The following is a 20,646-nucleotide window of genomic DNA, read 5'->3' on the forward strand; positions in this document are numbered from 1 at the left end:
CACCCCGGTTTAGCCTCTGGAGCAATGTCCCTCAGTGGAGCAGACTTTTAAAAGTCCTGATTTTGTGCTCCGTTGGAAGAGCAAATGTTTTTAATGAAATAGATCTGAGTTCAAATTCTGTCATTGTCACACACACACACACAAAAATCCAAAATCCAGCAATTAGGATTCAAGACAGATGAAAGAAGTGGTTTTCAGTGGGGTATCTGGGTGGCTGTCAGTTAAGGGTCTGCCTTAGACTCAGGTCATGATTCTGGAGTCTCAGAGCAAGCCCCACATCAGGTTCCCCACTTAGCGGGAGTCTGCTTCTCCTTCTGACCTCCCCTCCTCTTGTGCTTGCTCTCTCTTTCTCTCTCAAATAGATAAACAAAATCTTAAAAAAAAAAGTGGCTTTCAAGATGTGGTCTTGGAATCCCTGAGGTTCTCTAAAACCTGTTCAGGGAGTGTGCATAATACTGATACTTCCTGCCTTTTCTTTTCAATTTGATTCCCTCACAAGTAAGTGGTGGGGTTTTCCAGAGGCTATAAGATATATGATATTGCAACTGACTAAATGCAAAAGCAGATATGAGAATCCAGCTATATTTCATAAAGTGAGACATTTAAAAAGATTTGCAAAAATGGAAAATAATGTCACTATCAAAACTAATTTTTCGTATCTTAAAATGTACTTAATTTTAATAAAACTATAATCTATGTTAATGTTTAATGAAATTATTATCACTATCATCATTAAGTGAATCTTTAATGAGGTCAGTTTTTAATGAAGTAAATATTGACAAATATTAGGGATACAGAAAATCTCTTTAGGGTCCACAATAATATATACAGTTCCTGCAATCAAAAAGTTTGATAACCACTGAGAAAGAGAAAGACATTAAAACAGAAAAGGTACTACATTGCATCAAGATATAAACATAGTCAAGGTATACATGTAAATTTTAAGAGAATATATGATACCAGGTTCCCTCAGAAATGTCAAATATAATCAAGTTACTTGACAATCCCCCCAATTTTCCACTTAGACAATACCATATTTTATTCTTATCATGACCTACAGCACATTTATCTTTAGATATAGACCTTTATCAGCAAGAATTTTATCTCCCTTTGCTTTGTATTAGAGATTAAATTGGTTAATAATTAATTTAATTTAATTAACATTATTTGACTGATTTTTCCTAAAAGAGAACCAAAGTCTCTTTCAAAATACTAATTGAAAGAAAGTTTACTTGTACTTATAACAAGACAGCCCAGTTCCCCGTGGAAAAAAATTCCCATACATGAAATTTTTATGAAAACATGCACAACCCCCACCTGCCTAGGTTCTTCAGTGTTTTCTGGTATTGGTGTATAAGTATAATAAGCAAAAAGAATACCAGTCAGTCCAAAGCACTGAGTTCTGTACCCCATGATATTCTTTTCACAATCTCATATACAAATAACTTAATGCCACTCTACATACTAAATGCTGAGTAGTAGGACAAAAGGAGATGGCTCTCTCAAGTGATCTAATCATTTTAGCAACATCCGGTTTCAACATTAACAATGACGATAGCAATTGTTTTAACAATTACACACTGTAACTGAAACACAATTCACAATATATCCCATCAACTATCCTGACAGAATAGTAAATAATTTAAAATTCTGGCTGAAGTTCTCTAACCTTGTGACACCATAATCATCCCAGCACAATAAATTTTACTGAGACTCAGGAGAGCAAAAATAAGCTATGAAGTCCATTTCTCCCATTTGTTTTTTGCAAGGATTAGTAAGAAGAAGCTTTAAAAAAAAGAAGTGTTAAGTAATATTTAGTCAACCTTATGGTTAATGCCTGTGGCGTAGTTCATTAGCAAAGTCAAAATCCAAGGTGAACCAACTGAGTTTACATAAGAAGAGCCTAGTATTCTTGTCCAAGTTCCAAAATTAATTCAGCCAGCAGAGAAACATTTATGGAGTGTTTACCCAATGTTACATATGAAAAACTTCAATCTGTACTATTATATAATCATGAGAAAGTTATTCATTATACAAATATTTATTGCATGGCTTATAAATACTAGATTCAGTATTAGACAAAATGGATATAAAGTTGAGCAAACCCGGTATTTGTCCATTCCTTTGTGGAGCTTTCTCTATCTTTCTGATTTCCATTTCCTGAGATAATTTTTGAAAATTTTATCACAGAATAGCTTATTTGGGACCCTTTCTGTTTCTCCACACATGTTGCAACTGAAGTTGTTATTGTTACTGTAGTTGCTGTATTATCCTTACGTCATAATTTCTTACTGCAACCCTGCTCTATCATATGTCTAAGCACCATACTGACAGGAATAAAGGTCATTCTAAAACATTTGAGCAATAAAAACCACATGGGTGGAAAAGGAAGAAAAGTTTGAAGATAGGCTAAAAGGAGGCATGTATGGTATGGAGCACTGGGTATTATACATAAACAATGAATCTTGGAACACTACATCAAAAACTAATGGTGTATTGTATGGTGACTAACATAACACAATAAAAAATAATAAAGAGGCTAAAAATGAACAATCCAACATATGCATAATGAAAAAGTCAACATTTTAAAATATCAACTTCATTTTGTATGCCTTCCTTCCTACAAATGTTAAAAGAAACTAAGGCAGAGGGGACACCATTTTATTAAAGAAAACAATAGTAAGAAAGATAGATGATATTACATACCAAGCAACAGATACCAGAAGACCAAAAAAAGAAAAAATGATATCTTTAGAATACTGAAGAAAAAAAAATAGCTGCCAACATAAAATTCTATATATCTAAAAAATATCTTTCCATGGAGAAAAAATAAAGGTAAACAAAGCTATTTGCCACCAGCAGATTCACATTGCAAGAAATACTGATAAAAGAAAAACCAAAATAATACTAGAAAATCCAAAAATAATACCAGAGAATAATACCAGCTGGCAAGAAGAAACCAAAATGGGTTTGAAACATGATAGGTATATCCATTCCCACTACTTCTATTGTACCTTTTATTGGTTATTTATTCACTTAATCCAGTGAAATAAATCAAGAAGAAGTAATATGAGGCATAAGGACAGAAAACAATAAATCTTTCTTTGCTCTCAGGTGATACACTAATACACACAGAAAATCCTGAAGACTATACGTTAAACAACCCATTAGAACTGAAATGTAAATTTAGCAACATCAATGAATAAAATGTAAATATTACAAATCCAATACATGTTCACATGCTAGTAACAAAGAATTCAAATATACATTTTAAAAGTAAACATTTTAAAATCTCTTAGTTCTCTGGCCAAAATACAATAATAGGCAGATCTACCCTCCCTAACACATACAGACAAAAAACCCAATACACACAAAGCAATTGAAAATATATGAAGCAATAGTTTTCAAGACACTGAACATCAGGAAAAGAAAGAGTATAATTGCTGAAAGGTGAAAAATTAACCAAATGAGTCCAATTATTGCCCTAGCTTACTGTCTTGGGAGAACTTTCTGTGTCATACAGAAGGGAAACCAGGAGAAGCCTGGTGATTCCCTAAGATGAAGAAATAAAACTAGGTGTCCTTAGACACCACTGTGGCTGTAGTTCATTATGACAGAAGACCGTAGCAAAGAGCTGCTGAAAGAATTCCTCAGAAAGAATTTCTGAGGTCTGCAGCAGGTCCTCCTCGAGTACTAACTGACTCACGCATATGGGAAAAATACCTGGGGCAGAGGAAAGAAGCACTTGAAAAAATTACAGTGAACAGTGATTAGTACTCACAGAGGGGCAGGAATCATGGCTGTTGTAAGAGTCATATTGGAAAATCTGAGGATTCATGGGGCAAAACTGGATAGAAAACACAGCAGCATGGCAACAAGGTGATGCAGGTAGTTTCATTCCAACCCCAGCTCAAGCAATACACATTATAAACAGTCTGTCCCCTCCTGCCTTTTCTCTTTTCCTTCCTTCCTTCCCTCCTTTCTTCCTTCTTATCTGTAAGGAATACTTCTATGACTCTGAAAAGCATCTAAAAATACATTTTTATAAATGTAGAGGAAGTTGAGTTTCCTGGAATTGGGCCTCAGTCTTCCCAGCTGTGCTTTGGGTGTTGTGTGGATTTCCCCATATATGAAATGGATCCTCAATCCAGGTCCCAGAGGAGGGAAGTCCCAGGTCACCCAGCAAGGCGAGGATACAGGTTGGTCTATGCCTCTGCAGGTTCCATTCATTCATGGCGCACTTTTTCTCTGTCCTGTTTCAAGCAGTTCTGCTGGAACTGATCAAAACCCACATCTTCAAACTCTTCCAGAGAAACCTGGAAGATACATTCAAAAACTTTATCAATTTATCAAGATGGAATCTTAAAAAAAAATTTAGAGTAACTCCAACATGTAAAGAACTTGTAAGTCATTATACAATCTTCACAAAAAGACAAAAGCCAAACAATCATAAAACCAATAACTTTTTTCTAAGATCCATCAGAGAATTGAGGTCACAGGGCAAAAACACCTCCCAAGATCTGAACAGACATGCAATTACTAAGAATCACAGGCAAGATCAGATTATCTGAAGCAGAAGCCAACAGTCAGAAGTGGTAGAAAGACTTAAATGATAATTTTGACAAATGGTTGGATGCTGAGTGTGGACAACCTGGGGAGTTAAAACCTTCTGGGGACCCAGACATAAGGGGTTCACCACACTTTCATTGGTGTTACATCCAGGACCTCCACTCAGTAGGTTGTCATGGTGAAGAATGGACAAAAAGCCTTCCTATCTTGAGTGGAGAGAGAGGAAAAAAAATTTTTGAAATTTTCTTAGATTATTCTTTATAAGAAAGACCTGCTCTTAGTGAAAAAGACATCTCTCACTTGGGGAAGAGTAATTAGCCAACTCTAGCCCCCTCTAATCTTCCTATCTCACGTTAAGTATAAAGGGAGAAAAAAGAAAAGGGTAAGAAGTATTTTAAAATGTCATAGCTTAAAGACTCAGAGCCACTAAAACAAAAACAAACAAACAAAAAACTCCAACACAACAGTCTATAAGAGAAAAAGCAAGCATCAGAACCTGATTCAGATATAACACTATAACACTGATTTTAGAATTATCAGGGAATTTGAAATAAATATGATCAGTATATTTAGGACTCTAAAGGAAAAGTAGGCAATACAGAAAAAAGGATGGGTAATATTAACAGAGAAATGGTAGCACTAAGAGAGAATTAAAAGGAAATTCAAGAAATAAAAAACCATATAAAAGAAATAAAAAACATGGGGCTCCTGGGTGGCTCAGTTGGTTAAGCATTGCCTTCAGCTCAGGTGAGGATCCCAGAGTCTTGGGATCGAGCCTCACGTCAGGCTCCCTGCTCTTCAGGAAGCCTGCTTCTTCCTCTTCCCTCTGTCTATGACTCCTCCTGCTTATGAGCTCTCTTTCTCTATCTCTCTCTGTCAAATAAGTAAGTAAAATCTTTTTTAAAAATTAAAAAAAAAATACAGAATGCATTGAAGGCTCATTGGTAGACTGCACAAGGCCAAAGAAAGAATCAGTAGGCCTGGTAATAGAAAGTTCTTAAACTAAAATGTAAATACAACCAAGGAATTACAAAAAATGGGAGACAGACATCTGGGTGACTCAGTCAGTTAAGCATCTGCCTTCAGGTCAGGTCATGATTCCAGGGTCCTGGGACCAAGCTTTGTATTGGAATCCCTGCTCAGCAGGAAGTCTTCTTCTCCGTCTCCCTCTGCCTGCTGCTCTGCCTACTTGTGCTCTCTCTCTGTCAAATAAATAAATAAAATCTTAATAAATAAATAAATAAATAACAAAAATGAAAGAGAATACCTCAGCTCTGTAGGACAATTATAAAAGGTGGAATATATACCTAATGGGAATACAAAGAGGAGAACAGAAAAAAGAGCAAAAATAAATAAATAAATAAAATGTTTGAAGTAATAATGGCTGACAATTTTCCAAAATTAATAGGAGACACAAAACCAGATATCCAGAGGCTCAGCAAACACCAAGGAGGAAAATATTTTTAAAAATCTATTTAAAGAATAAGTTTTGAAAGAAGCCAGAGGAAGAAAACATCATACAAAGAGGAAGAATGTTAAGAATTCCATTGGACTTTTCTTCACAAACCAAGAAAGTTGTGTGAAATATATAAAGCATTGAAAGACAAAACCAAGAAACTAGAATATTGTATTTAGCAAATGTACCTTCAAAAGTAAAGAAAAATTATCTTTAGATAATTTAAGAATTCATCAAGAAAAAACTGGGTGTATTTATCATCTGTAGACCTTCGTTGAAAAAAATGTTCAAAGTTCTCCAAAGATAAGAAAAATTATATAGGTGAGGAATGCAGATTTACGTAAAGAAAGGAAGAGTATCAGAGAAAGAATAACCAAAGTTAACGCCAAACATTTTTCTTCTTATTCTTAGTTGATCAATAAATGACTGCCCAAATTAATAAGAGCAACAATGTATTATATCATAATAACATTTGGATAAGTGAAATGAATGACATTAATGTTATGAGGGATAGGAGCGAATAATGGAGAACACTGTTATAAAGTGCCTATACTAAGAGTGAAATGCCATCATGTTATTTGAAAACATATAAATAGGTGTCAATATATATTCTAAGCAACCACTAAAAAATTTTGTGGAAGAAGTGGGATTGATTTACTGAGAGAAGAGAGGAAAGGGAAAGACAACATGTTCAGTTAAATCAGAGAAGGGAGGAAAGAGGGAAAGACATGAAGAAACAAAGAACAAGTGTCATGAATAGCAAAGGATTGCAAACATGGTAGACAGTAATACAACTATGCCAGTGATCATTTTAAATATCAATAGTCTAAATAACTAACAAAAGAGCTGTCAGAGTGGCTAAAAAACAAGACTAGGTCTTTGTTGTCTACAAGAACCCACTTTAATTATAAAGACACAGATAGATTCAAAGTAAAGAGACAGAGTTACACCATGCTAACACTGAATCAAAGGAAACATGGACTTAGTACAATAATTTTAGACAAAGCAGATTTCAGACCAAAGAAAGTTATCAAGGATAAGAAGCATTATGTAATAATAAAGGGGTCAGTTCCAAAAAAAAAAAAAAAAATCAGAATCCTGAACATGCACAGACCTAACAATAAACAGTCAAAATATGGGATGCCTGGGTGGCTCAGTCAGTTAAGCATCTGCCTTCGGCTCAGGTCATGATCCCAGGGTTCTGTGATAGAGACTCACATCAGGCTCCCTACTCAACAGAGAGTCTGCTCCTCCCTCTGCCTGTTTCTCTCCCTACTTGTACACTCTCTCTTTCTCTGCTAAATAAGTAATTAAATAAATCTTGAAAAAAAAATTAAAAAATGGTCAAAATATGTGATGCAAAAAATGATAGGAAAATAAGGTAAAATACACAAATCAACTATTATAAATGAAACCTTCAGCATCTCTCTTAGTAATTGACAGATCTAGCCAGCAGAAAATCAGCTAAGATACAGTTGAAGTGAACAGCCCCATTAGACAAATTAATCTAATTGATATTTATAGAATATTTCATCCAACAGCAGCAAAATAAATTCTCCTCAAGCTCACATGGAATGAAACAGACCTCAATAGTGACCATAAAACACCTTACACACTTGAAAGAATAGGGATCATGCAAAATATTCTACTATGTTATATAATACATAACTGAAGAGAATAAATTTAACATGAGATTCAAGTAATCTGTTCAGTGCAATATGTGTGCAGTAATGGATCATGTAGGTGAGCTGCTCAGAACTTCTTAGATACCTTTTAAACTATTTTGTGTCTCCTGGGTCGTGCATCCTGTACTCTGTTATGTCTGAACAGACATCCACCTGTCTCATTTTGAAGACCTTCCCTGGGATGCTAAACCGGTACACACTGACAAATATCAAATCCAAACAATTACAGTACCTTGAATTTCATACCACAACAACCACCATTCATGCTTTAGCTGTACGGTGTCAAGTAAAGTGATTTGGAAGCCCCAACTCTACTTCCTAGGGTCCAGACAGCTCTGCTGTGCAACCTGCACTCCAAATTTTTGTGTAGAATCAGACCGAAGCTACATTCTGAGGGTCCTAGCCAGATACCATATACTTACATGGCTTCATCACCTTCTTTTTCCTACTTCCTACCATATCTTACAGATTTCTCTGAAAACACTTCCTTAAGAAATTATTGGGACATGTCCCTTTGTCTGTGGTTCTTCTTCTGGACAACAGTACTTATGACACATGTGCCAACAACCAACATTTCAGTAAGAAAGAACAATAATGCTACACTGATTCTTCCACGTGATATGAGAAAAATTCATTTTATGAGATCAGTATAAACTTAATATGAAATCCCGACAATAATATTCCAAAGAATATTATAGAAAATTATCACTCGTGAACATAGATGCAAAAATGTTAAATTGTTGGCAATCAAACCAAGATGTATGTAAAATACACAAAATCATTGGATCTTGATCATGATGTTTTACTAGCTGGTTAAATCCACAAAAATTTTAAGGCCCCTTGGAAATATCTTGAGCATGATTCAAATGTTTTCAAAACACTCATCTGCAGATGTTAATTCACATGCAATACAATTTGAGATATAAAAAGAGATAAAAAGGAATACATGGAACACTCACCCTCCCTCTCTGCCACTAGCATTGAAAAATTTAATGAAACCCCAGTTATAAAGAAACAGTCTGTGCTGATAAATATGTAAGTTTGTGCATTTGTGTTCTTTCCCCTTTTATGATAGTGGTAGAACAAAAGAAGGAAGTGGCTAATTCTACCCAGAAAATATCACAAAAATGCATCACAGAGTTGGTAAGTACATCTTAGGATACGAAATGAAAGCTGAGTTAAGTTGTCACATGTATTTGTGGGGGAGAGGGCAAGAAGTAACACCTTCTACATAGAAGGAAAAACCCAAACAAATGAATTTGATTGCCCAACTTTAGGCAATTACAAAGGTAATTCTGGATGCAGAGATAGATAAACTGGCCTGCCGCACAGCAGCTGTCTAAGTCATTACATAGGAGTTTACGCTTTATCTTGAGGGAACTGGGGGAATGGTGCATGCTACACAGGGTGACATTATGTCTCTCTTTGTTTGAGGTCATCACAGTTTCTTCCTGCAGTGCTTGCGTCCATGTTCATATCAACTCTTCTTCTTACGTTGGCTTGTACAATAAATTATTTGGTCATTCATCTATAGAGGTCTTTAGAATAACCATGTGTCTGACGTCATGCAGCTAGGCTGATGGGGGATATGTACTGAAAAAGAAAAAACAAACACCCAAGCACCCACAGAAGATCTGATAACACTGAATTGTGTGTAACCCAAACCCTGGGATAGAGTGCAACAATTGTCCTGCTGTTGCTTCATAAGCTTAAAGTCAGAAGGCAGAGATTCACAGACTAGACTCCCAGAGTCATAAAAGCCTGATTTTGTATTTAGAGTCATATCCTGATATTTCACAAGAAGGAGAAACAATAAAAACTAAAGCCCATCAGAAAGCAAGAGTGGCAACAGTTTGTGCCAATAGGAAAAATGCTCCTACCCACTGGGTCTGGAATGAGGAGAGGTCTGCTCTATGTCTTTCTCTACAACTGGCATAGACTGCCTGAGAGACCAGAATAGTGCCCAGGCGCTCCATAGGCTGAGCCATGGAGAGCTACAAAGATGGTTGAACTCTTTAGGTGTCTCCCATCCCACTTTCTGCAGCCTCTTCCCTAGTCACCTTCAAAGGTCTGAATCCCCACTGTGGCCACCCCTTCTCAGATATTCCCTTTCCTGCAGAGCTCACATGCTACCTAACTCACCTAACTCACCTCGAATTCCCTCCTTCTAATCACAACCTCCTTTCCTTTAGAGAAGCTGATTTGACGTGTTATGAAAAATTACTAACAATAACATGTCACTGTTAAAATCGAATGAACATGTACATGTATCAGGCAAAATGGCATGTTTGGATGAAAGAAAACACAATCATCACTTTCCACATCTCCCAGCCTTCTAAATATCTGATCATTAAGCCTCAAAAACATGATATCTCATTTTTGAAATAGTACACACCTCGGTCTATGATCTCTGCAAAGAAGGTACACATCAAAACAGGTTTTGATGGCCTCTTTCTCCAAATTCAGATAGCACAGGCCAAACAGAGAACATGACATCTACAAAGGCAAGACAAGGTCACCACGAAGTACAACTACTGATTCGCACTGGAGTAGACCTGCAACCATCTCATTCAGCTAAGTCATAAAAGTATTAGGATTTACCATTTCCATATTTCTATGTATCAATTAAAAAAAAAAGAAAGTGGTTCCATTTAGAACCTGAACCATATCTAAAGTATTTTACTATAACCAGATCTAACCATCCAGGCTGATATACCCAGCCCTCTGGTCTACCCAAGAACGTAAGGAGAGCCTTTACACTGAAAAATAAACAAGAAAACTCATTTTAACCAACCAAAAACAGATTTTTAGAGTTGTGCCACCCTATTCGGGGTGCAAGTTTCAAACCCCAATTAATGTAACTGCAAGATACATCTTTTTCCTGACACATAAAATTACACAATTTTTCTTCTCAATCACTTAACATGTGCACAGCATTTAGCTAAATGGTTGTTGATCTAGCTGTGTTTCAACTAGATCAACATCCAACTCTTTTGAACAACTAGGAATGTGATCTGAGGATTAAGAAAACAATCTGCTCAGTTGGAGGGAGAAGACATGGCAGTTGCGAACTTCAGAGCCATGAACCCAGGGAGAATGTCCCGCAGCTGCAAAGGGGACGGAAACCACTTTGCAGAGCAAAGTCCTGGAGAGGGAGAGACCATAGGAGGTAGAGATTACACAATAAGCCCTGGTTGAGGAGATCCCCTGGGTTACACTAAGAGAGATCCCTCCCCCTTCCTAGAGTACATTTGGAAGAGTGTATTTTGCCTCTCCAAGGACAAAAGGCCATCTGGAGCCATTGAGTGGCACTGAACAGCAGGGACAGAGGTGTGCTCAGAGGGCAGATAACCTTGTAGCAACTTTTCACTGTGAGCTACAATAGACTTAAACCACCACCTGCACGCCAAACAGCTGCTTTTCTGGGACAGAACTGCAGAGAGCAGACACAGGCAGACTGCAGATAATCAAGCCACTGCTTTTTTGCTGTCTGCCACAATAGATCCAAGCCTCTGTGCCACTGCTTTTCTGAGACAGAATAGAGAAGGAGACTGAATTGAGCACAGATGTCTGATAACCTGATTGCAGCTTTTTGCTGAGCTTTGCAATAAACTCCAGCCTCTGTGCACAAACTGTGCAACTGCTTTTTCTGGGAAAGGGTGGTGCTGGGCGAGCCAGGAGGCTGGGGGAGGGTAGTGGGTTCACACCTTGCCAGACCATTAAAAACTTGGAATTTTGAATCTCAGCCATTGGCCAGAGATAAAACACAGGAGGTCCATGGTACCAGGCGTGCTAATGGCCCAGCCATAGATAGGTTAAGGGCAAGGAAGTGAAGAAACCCCAGCACACAGAAGACTGTTTGCTTTCCTGAGAGGGTCTCCTGAACAGCAGTGGCCAAGGATTCCCCTCCCCAGGGACAAAAGGGTGGGGTGACACCATATTCTCCCTCCTCCACCACCCCTCTCCCCCACCCCTCAGAACAGTTGACTTTAGAGAGAAACACAGTGGCTCCGGAGGAGGCTGGAGTCCCCTACACTAAACCCCACCCCTCTGCATCTGGTTGGGGCGTCTTTACAAGGGTAAGTCAGTTTGTGAGCAGGCCTCTCCCTCAGACCAACACAGAAACCCCCACAGGTACCAAGTCTACTGATTAAAGAATGTTCCAAAATGACAGCTTGTGGTGGAAATAGGACCAGACTTGCTTCTCTTTTTCTTTTTCTTTTTTTTCCAAATTTTTTAAATTTTTAATTTTTTATTTTTCTATTTCTTATTTTTAATTTTTTCTTTTATGTATTTTCTCTTTTTTCCCTTTCTCTCTCTTTTTCTTTCTTTTTTTTGGCACTAGGCATAATTTTTGTGCATTTGTTGGTTTGTTTGTTTCCTTCTCTTATTTTTCAGATCAGGCTTTTTATTTTTTTTGTTTTGTTTTGTTTTTTCTTCTTTTCTTACTCTTTTTTCCTTCTTTATTTCTTATTCTTTGGAATCACACTTCTAATTTTTTTTTGTTTGTCTGTTTGTATTTTTGTTCCTTTTCCTTTTCTCTTATCTTGGATTAGGTTTTTTTTTCTTTCTTTCGAAAGCTTATCAACAAACAAATCAAAGCACACCTACTTAAAGGCCCAAACACTCCCCACTAAAAGCAGGAGGAACTCTGTAGAGGATGCACCAATGGGAAACAGCAACCAAAACACAACATCAGAGTGTACATAACACACACCAGAAATATTTCCTGAAGTTGTTGCTGTTATTGTTTTTCTTTTTCTTTCTCCCTTTCTCCCTTTCTTCCTCTCTTCCTCTCTCCTTTCTTTTCTGGAAAAAAAAATGAAAAGACAAAGAAATTCACCCAAAAGAAAGAACAGGAGGTAGTACTCACTGCCAGGGATTCAATCAATATGGATATAAGTAAGATGGCTGAACTAGAATTTAAAACCATGATGATGATGAAGATACTAGCTGGGCTTGAAAAGGGTTTAGAAGATGCTAGAGAATCCTTTACTATGGAGATAAAAGAACTAAAATCTTTTTAGCCAGGTGGAAATTAAAAATGCTATTACCAAGATGCAGTCCCAAGTAGAGACCATAAAAATGAAGATGAATGAATTAGAAGACTGACTCAGTGATATAGAAAATAAAATGATGGAAAATAAGGAACCTGAAAAGAAGAACTTAAGAAAACTATCAGAGGGGCGCCTGGGTGGCTCAGTGGGTTAAAGCCTCTGCCTTTGACTCAGGTCTTGATTCCAGGGTCCTGGGATTGAGCTCCGCATTGGGCTCTCTGCTCAGCAGGAAGCCCGCTTCCCTCCCTCTCTCTCTCTACCTGTCTCTCTGTCTGCTTGTGATCTCTGTCAAATAAATAAATAAAATCTTAAAAAAAAAAAAAGAAACCTATTAGATCATGAAAGTAGGCTGAGGGAATTCAGTGATTCCATGAATAGAAATAATATGAATATTATTAAGGAGTGGGAGAAAGGAGCAGAAATTCTATTTGAACAAATTATAGCTGAAACTTCCCCTACTGACATTCAGGTCCAGGAAGCACAGACAACTCCCCTCACAATCACAAAAATAGATCAACACCTTGATGTTTTATAGTGAAGCTTGCAAATTAAAGATAAAAAGAAAATCCTGAAAGCAGCTCAGGACAGGAAGTTCTTAACCTACAAGGGTAGATACAGAAGATGGGCAGCAGACCTGTCCACAGAGACCTGGCAGGCCAGAAAGGACTGGCATGATATCTTCAACAAGTTTTTATCCAGCAAGTCTGACATTCAGAATAGAAGGAAAGATAAAGAGCTTCCAGACGGGGGCGTCTGGGTGGCTCAGTCAGTTAAGTGTCTGCCTTCAGCTCAGGTCATGATCCCAGGGGCCTGGGATTGAGCCCCACATCAGGCTCCCTTCTCAGGGGGACACCTGCTTCTCCCTCTTCCCCTCCCCTGCTCATGCTCTGTCTCTCTCATAGATTAATTACACACAAAAAAATAATTTCCAGGAAAATAAAAGATAAAGGAATTTGTAAACACTAAACCAGTCCTGCAAGAAATATTAAAGGGGATCCTCTGAGTAGAGAGAGAGCCCCAAAGTAACAAAGACTAGAAAGGAACAGAGATAATCTACAGGTAATACAATGGCACTAAATTCATATCACTTAGTAATTACTTTGAATATAAATGGACTAAATACTCCAATCAAAAGACAGAGAGTATCAGAATGGATAAAAAACAAGATCCATCAACTTGCTGCTTATAAGAGACTCATTTGAGACCCAAAGTCACCTTCAGATTGAGAGTGAGGGGATGGAAAACTCTCTATCATGTAAGGGACATTAAAAGAAAGCTGAAGTAGCCATCTTATATAAGACAAACTAGATTTTAAATCAGAGTGTAATAAGAGGTGAAGAAGACACTATATAATAATAAAACTGTCTATGCAATAAGAAGGTCTAATAATTGTAAATATTTATGACCTTAACTTGGGAGCAGTCAAATATATAAGCCAATTAATAATAAAATTAAAGAAATTCATTGATAATAATACAATAATAGTAGGGGACTTAAACACCCCAATCATAGCAATAGAAGATCATCTAAGCAGAGCACCAAGGAAACAAGGGCTTTGAGTGACACACTGGACCAGATGGACTTAACAGAAATAATCAGAGCATTCATTTCATCCTAAAGTGGCAGAATGCACATTCTTTTTGAGTCCACATGGAATATTCTTTAGAATAGATCACACATTGGATCAAAAATCAGGTCTCAACAGGTACAAAAAGATTGAGATCATACCATGCATATTTTCAGACCACAATGATAAGAAACATCAAGTCAATCACAAGAAGAAATTTGAAAGAACCACAAATACATGGAGTTTAAAATACAACCTGCTGGGGTGCCTGGGTGGCTCAGTGGATTAAAGCCTCTGCCTTCACCTCGGGTCCTGGGATCAAGCCATGCACCAGGCTCTCTGCTCAGCAGGGAGCCTGCTTCCTCCTCTTTCTCTCTGCCTACTTGTGATGTCTGTCAAATAAATAAATAAATAAATAAATCTTTTTAAAAATTTAAAAAAATAAAATAAAACCTACTAAAGAATGAAAGGGTCAACCAGGAAATCAAAGAAGAATTTAAATATATATATATATATATATATATATATATATATACACATTTTTTTTTTCGAACTGTTGTGTTTTAAAACACAACAGTTCAAATCTTTGGGTTGCAGCAAAGGCAGTCCTAGGAGGGAAGTATATAGTAATACAGGTCTTCCTCAAGAAGCAAGAAAAGTCTCAAATATACATCCTAATGTTACACTAAAAGGAAATGGAAAGAGAATAGCAAATAAAGCCTAAATCCAGCAGAAGGAGAGAAATAATAAAGATTAGAACAGAAATCAATGTTATAGAAATAATAATTTAAAAAAAAAAACACAGTAGAACAGATCATGAAACTAGGAGCTGGTTCTATGAAAGAATTAACAAGATTGATAACCCCCTAACCAGGCTTATCAAAAATAAGAGAGGACCCAAATAAATAAAATCATGAATGAAAGAGGAGAGATCACAACCAACACTGAAGAAATAAAAACAATTAAAAGAGAATATTATGAGCATTTATATGCCAACAAACTAGGCAATCTGAAAGAAATGAATAAGTTCAGTAATATATGAACTACCAAAACTGAAACAAGAAGGTAATAGAAAACCTGAACAAAACCAGGAAATAAATTAAATCAGTAATCAAACTCCCAAAAAATGAGAGTCCAGGGCCAGATGGCTTCCCAGGGGAATTCTACCAAACATGTAAAGAAAAATTAATACCTAGTCTTCTGAAACTGTTACAAAAAAATAGAAATGTAAGGACAACTTCTAAACTCATTCTATGAGGCCAGCATTAACCTTTTTTTTTAAGATTTATTTATTTATTTATTTGACAGAGAGAGATAGGCAGAGAGAATGAGAGGGAAGCAGGCTCCCTGCCAAGCAGAGAGCCCCATGCGGGACCCGATCCCAGGACCCTGAGACCATGACCCGAGCCGAAGGCAGCGGCTCAAACCACTGAGCCACCCAAACCAAAGGCCCCACTAAAAAGGGGAAATTACAGACGAATATCTCTGATGAATATGGATACAAAAATTCTCACCAAAACACTAACTAATAGGATCCAATAGTAAATTAAAAGGATTATTCATCATGACCAAGTGGGATTTACTGCTGGGCTGCAGGGTTGGTTCAACATCCACAAATCAATCAATGTGTTGTACCACATTAACAAAAGAAAGGACAATAACTATATGATCTTATCCATAGATGCAGAAAAAACATTTGACAAAATATAGCAACCTTTCCTGATAAAAACCTTTGACTATGTAGGGATAGAAGAAACACACCTCAATATCATAAAAGCCATACCTGAAAGCCCTATAGCAAATATCATCTGAGAACTTTCCCTCTCAGGTCAGGAAAACCACAGGGATGTCCACTCTCACCACTGTGTTCAGTATAGTACTAAAAGCCTTAGTCTCAGCAATCAGACAGCAAAAAGAAATAAAAAGCATCCAAATTGGCAAGTAAGAAGTCAAATTTTCACTATTCATAGATGACATGATAGTCTATGTAGAAAACCCTAAAGAATCCACAAAAAAATTCTAGAGCTTTTACAGGAATTCAGCAAAGTTGCAGGATATAAAATCAATGCACAGAAGTCAGTTGCATTTCTGTGCACTAAAAATGAAGCAGAAGAAAGAGAAATCAAGGAATCCATCCCATTCACAGTTGCACCAAAAACCATAAGATACCTAGGAATAAAACTAACCAAAGAGGTAAAGAATCTGTGCTACAAAAACTATAGAACATTTGTGATGAAAATTGAGGAAGACACAAAGAAATGGAAAAACATTCCATGCTCATGGATTGGAAGAAAAAAATTTTGTGAAAATGTCTATAATACCCAAAGCAATCTACACACTCAGTGTAATCTCTATCAAAATACCATTGCCATATTTCACAGAGATGGAACAATCCTAAAATTTATATGGCACCAGAAAAACCCCAAGGAGCCAAAGGAATGTTGAAAAAGAAAACCAAAGCTGCAAGCATCACAATTCCAGACTTCGAGCTGTATTACAAAGCTGTAATCATTTAGACAGTATAGCAGTGGCATAAAAGCAGACATACAGATCAATGGAAGAGAATAGAGAATTCAGAAATGGACCTGCAGTTCTATAGTCAATTAATCTTCAACAAATCAGGAAAGAATATGCAATGAAAAAAAGACAGTCTCTTCAACAAATGGAGTTGGGAAAATTGGACAGCCACATGCAGAAGAATGAAACTGAACTACTTTCTTACATCATACACAAAAATAAACTCAAAATGGCTGAAAGACCTAAATGTGAGACAGGAGTCCATCAAAACCCTAGAGGAGAACATGGATAGCAACCTCTTTAACCTCAGCTGCAAGAACTTCTTGCTAGACCTTTCTCCAAAGGCAAGGGGAGCAAAAGCAAAAATGAACTATTGGGACTTCATCAGGATGAAAAGCTTTTGCACAGCAATAGAAACAGTCAACAAAACTAAAATGCAACCTACAGAATAGGAGAAGATTTTCAGAAATGACTTATGAGATAAAGGAATAGTATCCAAAATCTATAAAGAACCCATAAAACTCAGCACCCTAAAAAACGAAAAATTCGGTCATGAAATAGACAGAAAACATGAACAGACATTTCTCCAAAGAAGAAATACAAATGGTTAACAGACACATGAAAACATGCTCAACATCACTCATCGTCAGGGAAATACAAATCAAAACCATAATGAGACACCACCTCATACCATTCAGAATGGCTAAAATGAACAAGTCAGGAAACAACAGATGTTGGAGAGGATATGAAGAAAGGGGAACTCCCTTACACTGTTGGTGGGAATCCAAACTGGTGCAACCACTTTGGAAAACAGTATGGAGGTTCCTCAAAAAGTTAAAAATATAACTACCCTATAACCCAGCAATTGCACTACTAGGTATTTATCCAAAGGATACAAACATAGTGATTCAAAGGGACACATACACCCCAATGTCTATAGCAGCAATATCCACAACAGCCAAATTATGGAAAGAGCCCATATGTCCATCAACAGATTAATGGATAAAGAAGATGTGGGGTGTGTGTGTGTGTGTGTGTGTGTGTCTATGTGTGTGTGTGTATTATGGGATATTATTCACCCATCAAAAAGAATGAAATTTTGAAGATGGCGGAGAAGTAGCAGCCTGAGACTACATCAGGTAACAGGAGATCAGCTCGATAGCTTATCTAAACATTGCAAACACCTACAAATCCAACGGGAGAGCGAAGAGAAGAAGAACAGCAACTCTAGAAACAGAAAATCAACCACTTTCTGAAAGGTAGGACTGGCGGAGAAGTGAATCTAAAATGACGGGAAGATAGACCGCAGGGGGAGGGGCCGGCTCCCGGCAAGCGGCGGAGGAACGGAGCACAAAATCAGGACTTTTAGGGGCACCTGGGTGGCTCAGTGGGTTAAGCCGCTGCCTTCGGCTCAGGTCATGATCTCAGGGTCCTGGGATCGAGCCCCGCATCGGGCTCTCTGCACAGCGGGGAGCCTGCTCCCTTCCTCTCTCTCTCTGCCTGCCTCTCTGCCTACTTGTGATCTCTGTCTGTCAAATAAATAAATAAAATCTTTAAAAAAAAAAATCAGGACTTTTAAAAGTCTGTTCCACTGAGGGACATTGCTCCAGAGGCTAAACCAGGGTGAAGCCCATGCGGGGCCAGCGTGGCCCCAGGCCCCGCAGGGTCACAGAAGGATCGGGGGTGTCGGAGTGTCGGAGAGCTCGCAGGTATTAGAACGGAGAAGCCGGCTGCAGAGACAGAGCTGAGGACTGAACTCTCAGCTCGGGGTTACCTTGAACTGGTCGCAGGCTGGGTGAGCTCGGAGCGCGGCTAGAGGCTGGGGATACGGGAGTGATTGGGTGCTATCCTCTGGGGGCGCACTGAGGAGTGGGGCCCCAGGCTCTCGGCTCCTCCGGGCCGGAGACTGGGAGGCCGCCATTTTCATTCCCGTCCTCCGGAACTCTACGGAAAGCGTTCAGGGAACAGAAGCTCCCAAAAGGGAATCCGAGCTGATTACTTAGTCCGGCCGCCGGTACGGGCGGTGCAATCCCGCCTCGGGCAAAGACACTTGAGAATCACTACAACAGGCCCCTCCCCCAGAAGATCAACAAAATATCCAGCCAGGACGAAGTTCATCTATCAAGGAGAAAGCAGATTCAATTCCTAAGACAGCAGAGCAATTCCAGAGGAGGAGAAAGCAAAGCATGGAACTCATGGCTTTCTCCCCATGATTCTTTAGTCTTGCGGCTACTTAAATTTTTTTTTCTTTTTTCAATTTTTTTTTCTTTTTTCAATTTTTTTTCTTTTTCTTTTTTCTTCTTCTGCTAAATTTTTTAAAACTTTTACCCTTTTCTTTTTTGATTTTTTTGACTAGTTTATCTAAATATATATATATTTTCTTTATTTTTTATATTTTTTCTTTATTTGTTTTATTTTTTAAATTTTTTTCTGAACCTCTTTGTATCCCCGTTCTCCCCTCCCCCCAATTTAGGGTCTCTTCTGATTTGGTTACAGTGCATTTTTCTGGGGTCTTTGCCACCCTTTTAGTACTTTATTTGATCCTTCATATCCTCTTATCTGGACAAAAGGACAAGGCTGAAAAAATCACCACAAACAAAAGAACAAGAGACAGTACCGAAGGCTAGGGACCTAAACGACACAGACATTGGTACTATGTCAGATCAAGAGTTCAGAATGATGATTCTGAATATTCTAGCCGGGCTCGAAAAAGGCGTGGAAGATATTAGAGAAACCCTCTCTGGAGATATAAAAGCCCTTTCTGGAGAAATTAAAGAACTAAAATCTAACCAAGTGGAAATCAAAAAAGCTATTAATGAGGTGCAATCAAAAATGGAGGCTCTCACTGCTAGGATCAATGAGGCAGAACAAAGAATTAGTGATATAGAAGACCAAATGACAGAGAATAAGGAAGCCGAGCAAAAGAGGGACAAACAGCTACTGGACCATGAGGGGAGAATTCGAGAGATAAGTGACACCATAAGACGAAACAACATTAGAATAATTGGGATTCCAGAAGAAGAAGAAACAGAGAGGGGAGCAGAAGGTCTATTGGAGAGAACCATTGGAGAGAATTTCCCTAATATGGCAAAGGGAACAAGCATCAAAATCCAGGAGATGCAGAGAACCCCCCTCAAAGTCAACAAGAATAGGTCCACACCCCGTCACATAATAGTAAAATTTACAAGTCTTAGTGACAAAGAGAAAATCCTGAAAGCAGCCCGAGAAAAGAAGTCTGTAACATACAATGGTAAAAATATTAGATTGGCGGCAGACTTATCCACAGAGACCTGGCAGGCCAGAAAGAGCTGGCATGATATATTCAGAGCACTAAATGAGAAAAACATGCAGCCAAGAATACTCTATCCAGCTAGGCTATCATTGAAAATAGAAGGAGAGATCAAAAGCTTCCAGAACAAACAAAAACTGAAAGAATTTGCAAACACCAAACCAGCTCTACAGGAAATATTGAAAGGGGTCCTCTAAGCAAAGAAAGAGCCTAAAAGTAGTAGATCAGAAAGGAACAGAGACAATATACAGTAACAGTCACCTTACAGGCTAATAATGGCACTAAATTCATATCTCTCAATAGTTACCCTGAATGTTAATAGGCTAAATGCCCCAATCAAAAGACACAGGGTATCAGAATGGATAAAAAAACAAAACCCATCAGTATGTTGCCTACAAGAAACTCATTTTAGACGCGAAGACACCTCCAGATTTAAAGTGAGGGGGTGGAAAACAATTTACCATGCTAATGGGCATCAGAAGAAAGCTGGGGTGGCAATCCTTATA

General features: G+C 37.9%; 1 long non-coding RNA gene across 2 annotated transcripts in view; it reads right to left on the reverse strand.

Moving 5' to 3' along the window:
* Window positions 1-729: 729 nt before the first annotated feature.
* The window catches only part of LOC123940952, a 44,132-nt gene continuing 24,215 nt past the window's right edge, over window positions 730-20,646 (reverse strand). For both annotated transcript variants that reach the window (XR_006818119.1, XR_006818118.1), the window contains one exon: window positions 730-4,316. This is a non-coding gene — a long non-coding RNA (uncharacterized LOC123940952). The remainder of the gene's footprint in view (window positions 4,317-20,646) is intronic.

This window comes from Meles meles, chromosome 4 (genome assembly GCF_922984935.1).
Source record: "Meles meles chromosome 4, mMelMel3.1 paternal haplotype, whole genome shotgun sequence".
NCBI lineage: Eukaryota > Metazoa > Chordata > Mammalia > Carnivora > Mustelidae > Meles > Meles meles.